This window comes from Halichoerus grypus, chromosome 15 (assembly GCF_964656455.1).
Source record: "Halichoerus grypus chromosome 15, mHalGry1.hap1.1, whole genome shotgun sequence".
In the NCBI taxonomy this organism is placed as follows: Eukaryota; Metazoa; Chordata; class Mammalia; order Carnivora; family Phocidae; genus Halichoerus; species Halichoerus grypus.
The window spans coordinates 39,034,255-39,046,185 of record NC_135726.1 but is presented as its reverse complement, the minus strand read 5'-3'; the positions used below and the strand labels follow the sequence as shown (position 1 = coordinate 39,046,185).

At 43.9% G+C, this 11,931-nt stretch overlaps 1 pseudogene; it reads left to right on the top strand.

The window, feature by feature from the left end:
- The first annotated feature begins 11,038 nt into the window (after positions 1-11,038).
- On the top strand, positions 11,039-11,726 carry LOC118521495 (large ribosomal subunit protein uL6 pseudogene; annotated as a pseudogene).
- The last annotated feature ends 205 nt before the right edge of the window (positions 11,727-11,931 follow it).

Here is an 11,931-nt window from a genome sequence, read left to right as displayed (position 1 = left end):
TGGCTTTTATGATATTGAGGTATGTTCCCTCTATCCCTATACTCTGAAGAGTTTTGATCAAGAAAGGATGGTGTACTTTGTCAAATGCTTTTTCTGCATCTATTGAGAGGATCATATGGTTCTTGCTCTTTCTTTTATTAATGTATTGTATCACATTGATTGATTTGTGGGTGTTGAACCAACCTTGCAGCCCAGGGATAAATCCGACTTGGTCGTGGTGAATAATCCTTTTAATGTACTGTTGGATCCTATTGGCTAGTATTTTGGTGAGAATTTTTGCATCCATGTTCATCAAGGATATTGATCTGTAATTCTCCTTTTTGATGGGATCTTTGTCTGGTTTTGAGATCAAGGTAATGGTGGCCTCATAAAATGAGTTTGGAAGTTTTCCTTCCATTTCTATTTTTTGGAACAGTTTCAGAAGAATCAGTATTCATTCTTCTTTAAATGTTTGGTAGAATTCCCCTGGGAAGCCATCTGGCCCTGGCCTTTTGTTTGTTGGGAGATTTTTGATGACTGCTTCAATTTCCTTAGTGGTTGTAAGTCTGTTCAGGTTTTGTATTTCTTCCTGGTTCAGTTTTGGTAGTTGATACATCTCTAGGAATGCATCCATTTCTTCCAGATTATCTAATTTGCTGGCATATAGTTGCTCATAATATGTTCTTATAATTGTTTGTATTTCTTTGGTGTTGGTTGTGATCTCTCCTCTTCCATTCATGATTTTGTTGATTTGGGTCCTTTCTCTTTTCTTTTTGATAAGTCTGGCCAGGGGTTTGTCAATCTTGTTAATTCTTTCAAAGAACCAGCTCCTAATTTCGTTGATCTGTTCTACCGTTCTTTTGGTTTCTATTGCATTGATTTCTGCTCTGATCTTCATTATTTCTCTTCTCCTGCTGGGTTTAGGCTTTATTTGTTGTTCTTTCTCTAGCTCCTTTAGGTGTAGGGTTAGGTTGTGTACTTGAGACCTTTCTCGTTTCTTGAGAAAGGCTGGTATTGCTATATACTTTCCTCTTAGGACTGCCTTTGCTGCATCCCAAAGATTTTGAACATTTGTATTTTCATTTTCTTTTGTTTCCATGATCTTTTTAAATTCTTCTTTAATTTCCTGGTTTTCCCATTCATTCTTTAGCAGGATGCTCTTTAGCCTCCATGTATTTGAGTTCTTTCTGTCTTTCCTCTTGTGACTGAGTTCTAGTTTCAAAGCATCGTGGTCCGAAAATATGCAGGGAATGATCCCAATCTTTTGGTCCCGGTTGAGACCTGATTTGTGACCTAGGATGTGATCTATTCTGGAGAATGTTCCATGGGCACTGGAGAAGAATGTGTATTTTGTTGCTTTGGATGAATGTTCTGAATATATCTGTGAAGTCCATTTGGTCCAGTATGTCATTTAAAATCTTTATTTCCTTGTTGATCTTTTGCTTAGATGATCTGTCCATTTCAGTGTTGGGGGTGTTAAAGTCCCCCACTATTATTGTATTTTTGTCGATGTGTTTCTTTGCTTTTGTTATTAATTGCCTTATATAATTGGCCGTTCCCATGTTAGGGGCATAGATATTTACAGTTGTTAGATCTTCTTGTTGGATAAACCCTTTAAGTAGGATATATTATCCTTCCTCATCTCTTATTATACTCTTTCGTTTAAAATCTAATTTGTCTGTTATAAAGATTGCCACCCCAGCTTTCTTTTGGTGTTCATTAGCATGGTAAATTGTTTTCCACACACACACACCCCACTTTCAATCTGTGGGTGTCTTTGGGTCTAAAATGAGTCTCTTGCAGACAGCATATCGATGGGTCTTGTTTTTTAATCCAATCTGATAGCCTGTGTCTTTTGATTGGGGCATTTAGCCTATTTACATTCAGGGTAACTATTGAAAGGTATGAATTTAGTGCCATTGTATTGCCTGTAAGGTGACTGTTACTGTATATTGTCTGTGTTCCTTTCTGGTCTATGTTACTTTTAGGCCCTCTCTTTGCTTAGAGGACCCCTTTCAAGATTTCTTGTAGGGCTGGTTTCATGTTTGCAAATTCCTTTAGTTGTTGTTTGTCCTGGAAGCTTTTTATCTCTCCTTCTATTTTCAATGACAGCCTAGCTGGATATAGTATTCTTGGCTGCATATTTTTCTCATTTTGTGCTCTCTGTCTGTTGCCAGTCTAATGTTTCTACCATTGTAGGTTACAGATGTCTTCTTCTGAGCTGCTTTCAGGATTTTCTCTTTGTCTCTGAGACTCATAAGTTTTACTATTAGATGTCAGGGTGTTGACCTATTTTTATTGATTTTGAGGGGCGTTCTCTGTGCTTCCTGGATTTTGATACCTGTTTCCTTCCCCATATTAGGGAAGTTCTCTGTATAATTTGCTCCAGTATACCTTCTGCCCCTCTCTCTCTTCTTCTTCTGGGATCCCAATTATTCTAATGTTGTTTCATCTTATGGTATCGCTTTTCTTTCGAATTCTGCCCTCGTGATCCAATAGTTGTTTATCTCTCTTTTTCTCAGCTTCTTGATACTCCATCATTTAGTCTTCTATTTCACTGATTCTCTCTTCTGCCTCATTTATCCTAGCAGTTAGAGCCTCCATTTTTGATTGCACCTCATTAACAGCCTTTTTGATTTAGACTTGGTTAGATTTTAGTTCTTTTATTTCTCCAGAGAGGGTTTCTCTAATAACTTCCATGCTTTTTTCAAGCCCAGCTAGTATCTTTAACATCCTCATTCTGAACTCTAGTTCCGACATCTTACTAATGTCCGTATTGATTAGGTCCCTGGCAGTCGGTACTGCCTCTTATTCTTTTTGTTGAGGTGATTTTTTCCGTCTTGTCATTTTGTGCAGAGAACAAAATGCTAACAGGGTAACAACATCCCCAGAGAATATACACTAAACAAATCAGAAAAGACCTGAAATCGGGGAAAAAGAAAGGGAAAGAAAGAAAAAAGAAAAAGTAAAGAAAAAGAAAAAGATAAAAATAAACAAAAACAAAACAAAAAACAGAATATGATCAAATATGATCAGGGTGGTGCATAGATCAGTGCCACACACTAGATTTTGGGTGTACTTTGTTCTGTTAGAAGAAAGTGCCTCCCAAAATTTTAAAGAAAGAAAAACTTACATATGTACAAAAGTAAGGGTTAATACGATGAAGGGATGGAATATGAGTGTAAAGATGAAAATTATGAAAGATTTTATTAAAGGAATTGATACGATAAGAAGTTGCTTGAAAAAATAAAGAAGAGGATTAAAAAAAAAAAAAGGAGAGAATGTGATCAGGCAGGAGACTAGAACAAAGCCATACACTAGAGATTTAGGGTATATTTTGATATGTTAGAAGGAACTGTACCCCAAAATTTAAAAAAGAGAACAACTTACATATACATACCAAAAATAAGGGTAACTACTCTGAAGGGATAGACTATGAGTCTAAAAATGAAAAATAAAAAAGATTTTTTTAAAAAATGGGATTGATAAAATGTTGGTTGAAAAAGGGAAAAAGAAAAACTCAAAAAAAAAAACCAAAACTCATTTTGAAAGACTACAGAATCATGGGGAAAAAGCCATGGATTCTATGTGCAGTATTCCCCTAGCACTGGAGTTCTGCCATTCTCACTGATCAGTAAACTTGGTCTTGGCTGGCTGTTGTTGCTGATCTTCTGGGGCAGGGGACTATTGCGGTGGTTCCCAAATGTCTTTGCTGGAGGCGGAATTGCCCCACTCTTCCCGGGCAGGGCTAAGTGATCTGCTTGGATTTGCTCTTGGGAGCTTTTGTTCCCTGCAAGCTTTCTGTACAGCTTTGGAGGACGAGAGTGAGAATGGCGGCCTCCCAATCTCCGCCCCAGAGGAGCCGAGAACTCAGGGCCCCACTCCTCAGTGAGCCCCCAGAGAAAAGCAGTCAGTCACTCCCATCTCCCCAGTCTCCGGCTGCACTCCGTGCTCACCCGGCCTGTGACCGCGTGTTTCTATCTCTGGCACCTGACCCCGTGTGGAGTCTCCAAACCCAGCAGATCCCTGCGGTGCGCTCCTGCGCCACTCCTCCCGGGGGAGGAAGGGGAGTCTTCCCGGATCTGCCATTTGTTGGGTCCCTGCTGGAGGAGAAGTGGCCCAACTGTGCCGCGGATCACAGTTTATGGCAACCCCGAGCTGAGAGCCTGCTCCTCGGCTGCGTCTCTGCAGCCAGCTTCCCTGCTCTGATACCTGGAAGCTCTGCCACACTCAGGGACCCCCGGTCTTTCTGTGACCCCGAGGGTCCTGAGACCACACTGTCCCACGAGGCTTCCACCCTCTGCTTAGCCACCGGACTGACGTCCCTCAGCGGAGCCAACTTCTAAAAGTTCTGACTTTGTGCTCCGTGGCTCTATCACTTGCCAGAAGTGGCCGATGGAGGCCCCTCCCCCGCCGTCTATCCTCCCGAATATCGCCTCGGATTCACTTCTCTGCACGTCCTACCTTCCAGAAAGTGGTCGCTTTTCTGTTCAGAGAGTTGTTGCTATTTTCTTTGATCTCCTGTTGAGTTTATAGGTGTTCAGAATGGTTTGATCCCTATCCAGATGAATTCCTGGGACCAGACGAAATCCAGGTCTCCTACTCCTCCGCCATCTTGCTCCTCCTTCTTTTCTTTTTTTTTGTTATTGTTAGTTGTTTAAGTTTACCTTCTCTTGGGATCAATTACAAAGCATGTTACCAAATCTTGCCCTACTCTGTGCTTCCTCCAGAGTCTGTGCCCCACCTCCTCCTGGTCTGTTTGGTCCAAAGTGGACATGGACAGGTCCACACAAGCAAATGGCAGTGGAGAAGGGCTTGGAAACCTCGGCATGATAGGGGGCACACTCCTTGTTTCTCCTCTCTGCTTGTCTGTAGGACAGCCCTGATCACCCAGGCTGGGTTCTGCCTGAACATGAGGATGTTGATTGGCAGGGATCATGTTCTTTACCATCAACTGCATCCAAAATATCCTAAGGCAGTTCTCTGATTGGCTTACATGCCTCAAGTGCTCATTCATGGACCAAACCCTACACTAAGGAATAGCCTGGTAAGACAGCTCCATTTGGGTTGTATCCTTAAAGGGTGGGATCCTGTAATTGGGAGTCCTCCTCAAGGCACATATTTAGAAGGAAATAAAGTGTACTGGGCTGACTTCCAGCTGTGTTCCCCTGCTCCTGTCTTATAAGGGCACAAGCTGTGTGTGGTGGTGGTTGTGGGGGTGTCAAAATGAGCCATTTTTCTTCACCCAGAAGCCATGAATGACAGATTTATAATAGAAGAGTTGTAATGATTCAAAATAGGCTGTAGAGCAAGAGCAGCTAACTCTCTCCTGGGGCTCTGGGCACACAATATCCCCCACCACATCCCTGTGAGGGGAATATTGTCATACATGAAGAAACAGCCCAGGGCTAATGAAACAGCCTGCCAAAGACCGCAATGCCAGCTAATAGGAGAGCTGGGACTGAACTACAGGAGGGACTCATGCCATTGAGTTTTGAAGGAATCAAGTAAAATGAAGAAAAGAGGAGGCCTAGAAGAAGGGATGTCATCCCTGGCAAAAAAACTGAAGATACATTAATAGAGTGAGTGAATCAGCTGGTTAGGTGGTTGGAGAAGGGAGGGTTTTGGGTAGGTAATGGGAGACTAGGATAAATCTTGATGGCATGTGATATGCGCATGTGCGTGTGTGCACACACACACCATCGGGAGCATGCAAGCAGGCATCACCTTGGCAAATAGATCCCCAGTGGTACAGAAACTGTCTTCATCCCAACACAGCTTCTCAACCCCAACTTTTTCATTGCATTTCTTTGCCTTCCAGCAAGTATCAGACACCTGCTTAACATTATGCAAGGGTGGCTGTCAGTGAGAGATGCTCAAGCCTGCCAGAGGGGCTGCCTCATGGGAAAAAGAAAACAAAACCTGAGCCTTAAAAATAGAGCTGTCCACTGATGGAATTCTCTCCTACTGCTGTGACCAAATATTTAGTCACAGGGGAAATGGCTGATCAGACACACTGCCAGCAAGGTCATGAGGTGCTCAGCAAACAAGCACTGAGGCAGGCCTCAGGCATGCACTCCCCTCACCCTCAGAACCCTTGCAGGCCCCATAGGAGAGGGAGGCCAGGCTGCTCGTGTGCCCATCTGTAACCACAAAGCATGCATTTTCTTTTATTATGCTGGATACTAGCCTGGCCCTGATGTCTGCTGCTTGCGCAGACAACATTCATTCATTCAGACACAAATGAGATCAGTTCTTATCCGACTCTCGGGTCAATAGGATTTGGGAAGGCCTCAGAGTCCTAGAGATTACATTATTTTAAAGACTGCAGAGTTAAATACAATGGAGTCCAAAATAGGGGGATTACTCGGCTGTCACACAGATGTCCCCTTCCCAGTGCCCTGCCATTATGCCGGCCTGCTCAGAGTTCTCCTGGTGTTTTACTTCCCAGCTGTCCATTTCCCAGACACCACAGTGAACCTAGCATCCTCAGCTGCTCTCTTCTTTTCCAGTCCAGGGCCTGGCACATGTGTAGGGCTCCATGAAACCCAAAAAAGCAAGACAGGGGGAAGAAAGGAGGCCATACATCCCAAAGCGGGAGCCAGGGGAAATGATCTTTTCCTACCTGCTTCTTGTGTCTGGAAAAGAAAAAGCAGCAGACTCCAGCTACCCCTCATCTTATGCTTTGAGCCCAGAGCCTGTCTCTACCCACCCCCCCACCCCCTCCCAGGAAGATATCCCTGCCTCTTTTGGCCCAAAGGCACTGCTTCAGCTGAAACCTCTTCTACTTCTGTCTTCTCCTCCAGATGCCCCTTAACAGACCCTGCCTTGCCCCCACTTCTGTGCTTGTCTGTGTCTTCCTTGAGGAGAGGTGCAGGGAATAGCAGGATCTCTGTCCACTCTTGTTGAATTGGATGGATTTATCCCTTTGTCAAAAGCTAGTACATATATGGGGTGGGTGGCAGGCCTCATATTTGATTTCAAACAGAAATCAAGAGTTGATTTCCACATTTCAAGTCATTGGTGGTGGGGGGGTGATCAGAAAGTAGCTGAGGACATGACTACTACAGCTGACATTTCAGAGCAATTAATATTTGTGTTCCCCCAGAGACAAGCTGTGGGGGGAGGCAGGGGAGCTGAAATTGTTTCTTTCATTGTTCTTCCTTTACATGGGCATCAGACTGGAACCCTCTGGGCGACTTCTCAACTCAGCATGTCCTGCTGATCTATTAAGTTGAACATTAATCATTAGCAGAGCTCATCTTTCTTCTCTGAATTTAATTTCATTAGTTATACTTTCTTTCCATGTTAGAACACTCTCTGATGCATTTGCTTAGAAGGCAAATGAACATCAGCCCTGCCCCCTACCTCTCCTGGAATGAGACTTTCCTTGGAACAGCAGAGACAGTTGTCAAAATCTCCAGTTCAAGCTAGTTGGATCTCGATGCAGCCAGAATATAAGCATTTCTCATGGACTCTCAGGAACTCTCTCTACTGCAATCAGGGCCACTGTGGTTTCATAGTAATGAACAGGACACTCAGTCTCTGGGCTCCATTTGCCTATGGTAACAGACAAAAAAATGCCATTGGAAATCCACATACAATGGACCCCAGGTTTGCCTAATAGTTAACAGCCCCAACTGTTCACTTCTATCACCCACTTGATTTTGAAAACTCACCAGGGTCTTCCTGGCCTGCAAACATTTGCTTGCAAGTATTTTCCTGCCTCTAATATTGCTCCCTCTCCTCAGAGACTGCAGCCCCTTGAGTGCTGGCACTATATTTTATTTATCTTGATATCAACATCACCTATTCAAAGGTATAATACCTAAAGTTGCTTGGTAAATGATAAATGAGTGAATGAATTTATGATAGAGAAAAATTGGATGAATCTGAAAGCAATACCCAAAAGAGAATAACAAAGGGTAAACAGGGCTCCTATTGCCCTGCTTACTTTAGATCAGGACAGTAGCCGGGACTATACAGGGGAACAGTACTGCTGGGGGTCAGAAGCTGAGTCGGACAAGAGGAAGGTCTTCAAAAGAGGCATTCTTTATTCTATCCACTTGTCCATCCAGGATTAAAGCTATTCTGTGTCAGCCTCTACTTCAGGGTGGTAGGTGTATGTATAAGGCAAGTGTTCTGGTCTAACTGCCTCCCCCCCCCCCCCCCCGCCCCGCCCCAAGGAACATTTGAGTGCCTAATCTGTTTTAGGCCCTGTGCCTAGTGTAGGTATCCAGTGGTCAGGATACAACAAACAGCCAAGTCCCCTCCCTCAGGAGCCATTCCATGTAGTGGGGAGAACTGGTAAACACCTACACTGACAGCTCTCTGTTCAGTGCTTGAACAGAAAAAGCACAGAGAGCTTGAGAAAGAAAACTAAGGTTGGGATAATAATCACATCTAGCCTGAGGAAGAGGGGATGCGAGCTCACCATAGGTTGTGGGACAGGGAGGGGTAGATGAAGCCAACCATCTCACAGCCATGGAGGAAATGGTGCTATGTCAATAAGAGCAGGTGGGATCCTGCCACTACAATCCTTCCTAGAGATTTAATAAGAATGTAGTCCAAAGATCCACCAGATGGAGCTACAGGATAACTTATTATTCAGCACTCTGGATCCTGCAACCGGGATTTGTACAATAAATGGGCACCTTAGATTTCTGAGTGGGGTGAAAACCAACAGGAGGCTCAGGGCAATAAATGCTAATCCTAAGTGACAGCTGAGAGGAACTGGGCTAAAAGTCCAGAGACAGATTCTAGTTCCAGTTTAACTCTTAACATTTCTGTTTTTTTCAACGTACCTCTTAATTCCCCAGGGCCTAGGTCCTCACATGTAAAAGGAGAGGGTTGAACCAAAATCAACCCCAAGCTTTTCCTGATGCAAGATCCTGACCTTGATGTTGCAGATATAACCATGTCAATTGGGGAGTAGAGCGAGGAAGGCCTCCTGGACTGAGTATCCAAGGACTGTTTGCTCCCGCGGGCTGGAGAGTTGTTTCTTAGGACAGATCATGTCACTGAGGATCAACAACTTAACCCACGGTTTTTAAAGGGTGTAGAGTTTCCCTGATGTCCTTTTTCTTGCTCTGCCCCCTTTCCCTCAGCCTTATCTTATCTCCTCCCACATTCCATTCCTCCCCCAAGTGACAGTGGATTGGGAGGGCACTGCTCAGGGAGTTAGAGCTTGGAATTCAGATCTGGCTGTGGGACCCATTAGGCAAGTGATTCCTAGGAGGACTTCTAACTGCCCTATGAAAGCATCAGAGAAGAAGCCCCAACCAGTCTTGGGCTGCAGACTTCCCCAGGCAGGAACAAGTCCAATTCATGCCCTCTCCCGGGAGCCACCAAGACTCCATTCCAGGTAGACTTCCCACCCCCAGATGCAATTGTGAGCTTCCTAAAAGCTTGAGCCAAAGTTTTCTGCGTGGAAGAGAATCATAATTCTTAAAAAAAGTGAATGGAGAGAAGAGCCTGTTTTCTGTGGAGTTTTCTCCTCTAAGCATCCTCTAGCAGGTGGGCCACCAGCCACTTGGTCACCTGACTGACAAACATCCTTTGGATGATGGGCTGATTAGTCCCATTTAAAGAGAGAATTAATTCATACTGGGGACATACGGAGCCAGTTTCAAAGGGAGTTTGATGAAAGTGTTCCCCACTGTGAAGCACAGTCAGCAGGCAGCAGCTTGTTATGGCATCTGAGCTGAAAGACTTTCAGCCATGGGAGTCATGGAAAGGCCTTTGCTGGCAATGGGGTGCAGACACTTGTGCCTATCCTATGAGATCTCACAGGCGTTGTGAGGGCCAGGGTGGTCACCGGAGGTAAATCACACCAGAAAGGCAAATCACACAGTGGGGAGATGTTTGGCACATGGGACATACCCAGTGAATGCATACTGAGAGGATGAAGAAGAGGCTCAAGGGCAGTGCATGGAGGATGGAATTCAGCCCTTTGCTCCTTGTAGGTATTCATCTGGTCATTCAACACTTTTTGGAAGCCTACCACAGACTGAACATCTTGCAGGTGTGGGAAAATAAATAAATAAAAATAACCCAAAAAGTCTTGGTTAGTGCACTGAGCTGCCATTTCACAGTGTCTGATTGCAGTAGGCAGACAAATCCAGGTGTTGAAAAAATTCAGAAATTTGTCTCCAGTGCTGTCCTCTGCTTCCCTGGGAGTTGGCTTTGGGTTCAGCAGAATTTCTTCTATTACACCAATTTATACCTATTACACCCCCAGCCAAAAATGAGCCCATATCTCCTGATATTTTAAATCAAAGCTTATGGACCAACCCTCCTTGGACTCATTTATGTCATCTGTCCACCTGTGAATCAATTGCTGTGGCCATGAAGTGAAATAAGATTGGCCAGATCTGAGTGATATACTGTTGATGGGTGTGTAGGGTCAATTCCACCCAAACTACATGACTGAGACTAGGGTAGGCAGGTTTTCCCAAAACAAAACGAGAATGCCATGAACAGGAAAGTGAATGAATTCTGGACTGGCTACCAGAACAGTTACTCTGGAAATGAAAACAAGGAGTGTTGAGGTACATGTTGCAAATGACAAGGTGGAAGCTCAACAGGGTTAGTACTAGGAGGGTAGAAGGTGAGAAAAGAGGTCAGAGACCAATATGCAAAGGATGCTTGAGTTAGAATGTGAAGCATGAGTATAGGTCCATCTGGCTGAGGAGAGTCAATGCCATCAGAGGTGACAATATGGGCAAAGACAGACACAAACCCAGGCAGTGTCAGCCATGTGGCTGTATGTTCTTGGCTAGATGTGTTACACACTAGGTTTCTATTTAATCACCCTGTAGTAACCGTATGAGAAATCCCAGATTTTGTGGGTCTAGGGTAGGGCTTGATAATTTGCATTTTTAACAAGTGCCATGGTGGTGCTGATACTGCTGGTGCAAGAACCACACACTGGGCCCCTTGCTCTAGAGTCTAGGAAGGCATGCTAGTGGGCAGTCAGATGGCACGTTGAGTCAGTGAGTCTGCACAATCTTTATGTTCAGGGGATCTTATTTGGGGCTTGAATTAAAATGTAAGCACAGGCTCTCTTTGCCACATCTCCTGCTAGAATGAAGACCATTCTCAGCAATCAGACTGTCAACATTCCAGAAAATGTCGACATCACTCTGAAGGGACGCACAGTTATTGTGAAGGACCCAGAGGAACCCTGTGAAGGGACTTCAGTCACATCAATGTAGAACTCAGTCTTCTTGGAAAGAAAAAGAAGAGGCTCCGAACTGACAAATGGTGGGGAAATAGAAAAGAGCTGGCTACTGTTCGCACTATCTGTAGTCACGTACAGAACATGGTCAAGGGCGTTACACTGGGCTCCCGTTACAAGATGAGGTCTGTGTATGCTCACTTCCCCATCAACATTGTTATTCAGGAGAATGGTTCTCTTGTTGAAATCCGAAATTTCTTGGATGAGAAATACATCCGCATGGTTCGAATGAGGCCAGGTGTTGCTTGTTCTGTATCTCAAGCCCAAAAAGATGAGTTAATTCTTGAAGGAAATGACATTGAACTTGTATCAAACTCAGCTGTTTTGATTCAGCAAGCCACAACTGTTAAAAACAAGGATATCAGAAAATTTTTGGATGGTATTTATGTTTCTGAAAAGGAACAGTTCAGCAGGCTGATGAATAAGATCTGAGTTGTCCATCTTCAGAAACAGCAAGATGCCAGATGATTTTTTAGACTTATTTGTGATATTTTAAAAAGATGCAATAAAAGCTATACTGGTTTGGGCAAAAAAATTAAAAAATTAAAAAAATAAATAAAATGTAAGCACAGTGCTAATACAGTGTGAGAACTCAGTACCTTATGCTTAATCTCAGGGAATAATCCACATATTTGAGAAGACTTAAGATCCAGAAATCTGGAGAATACCTCGAGCTGTGCTCATATCTATATGATAGTAGGGGCAGGTGGCCA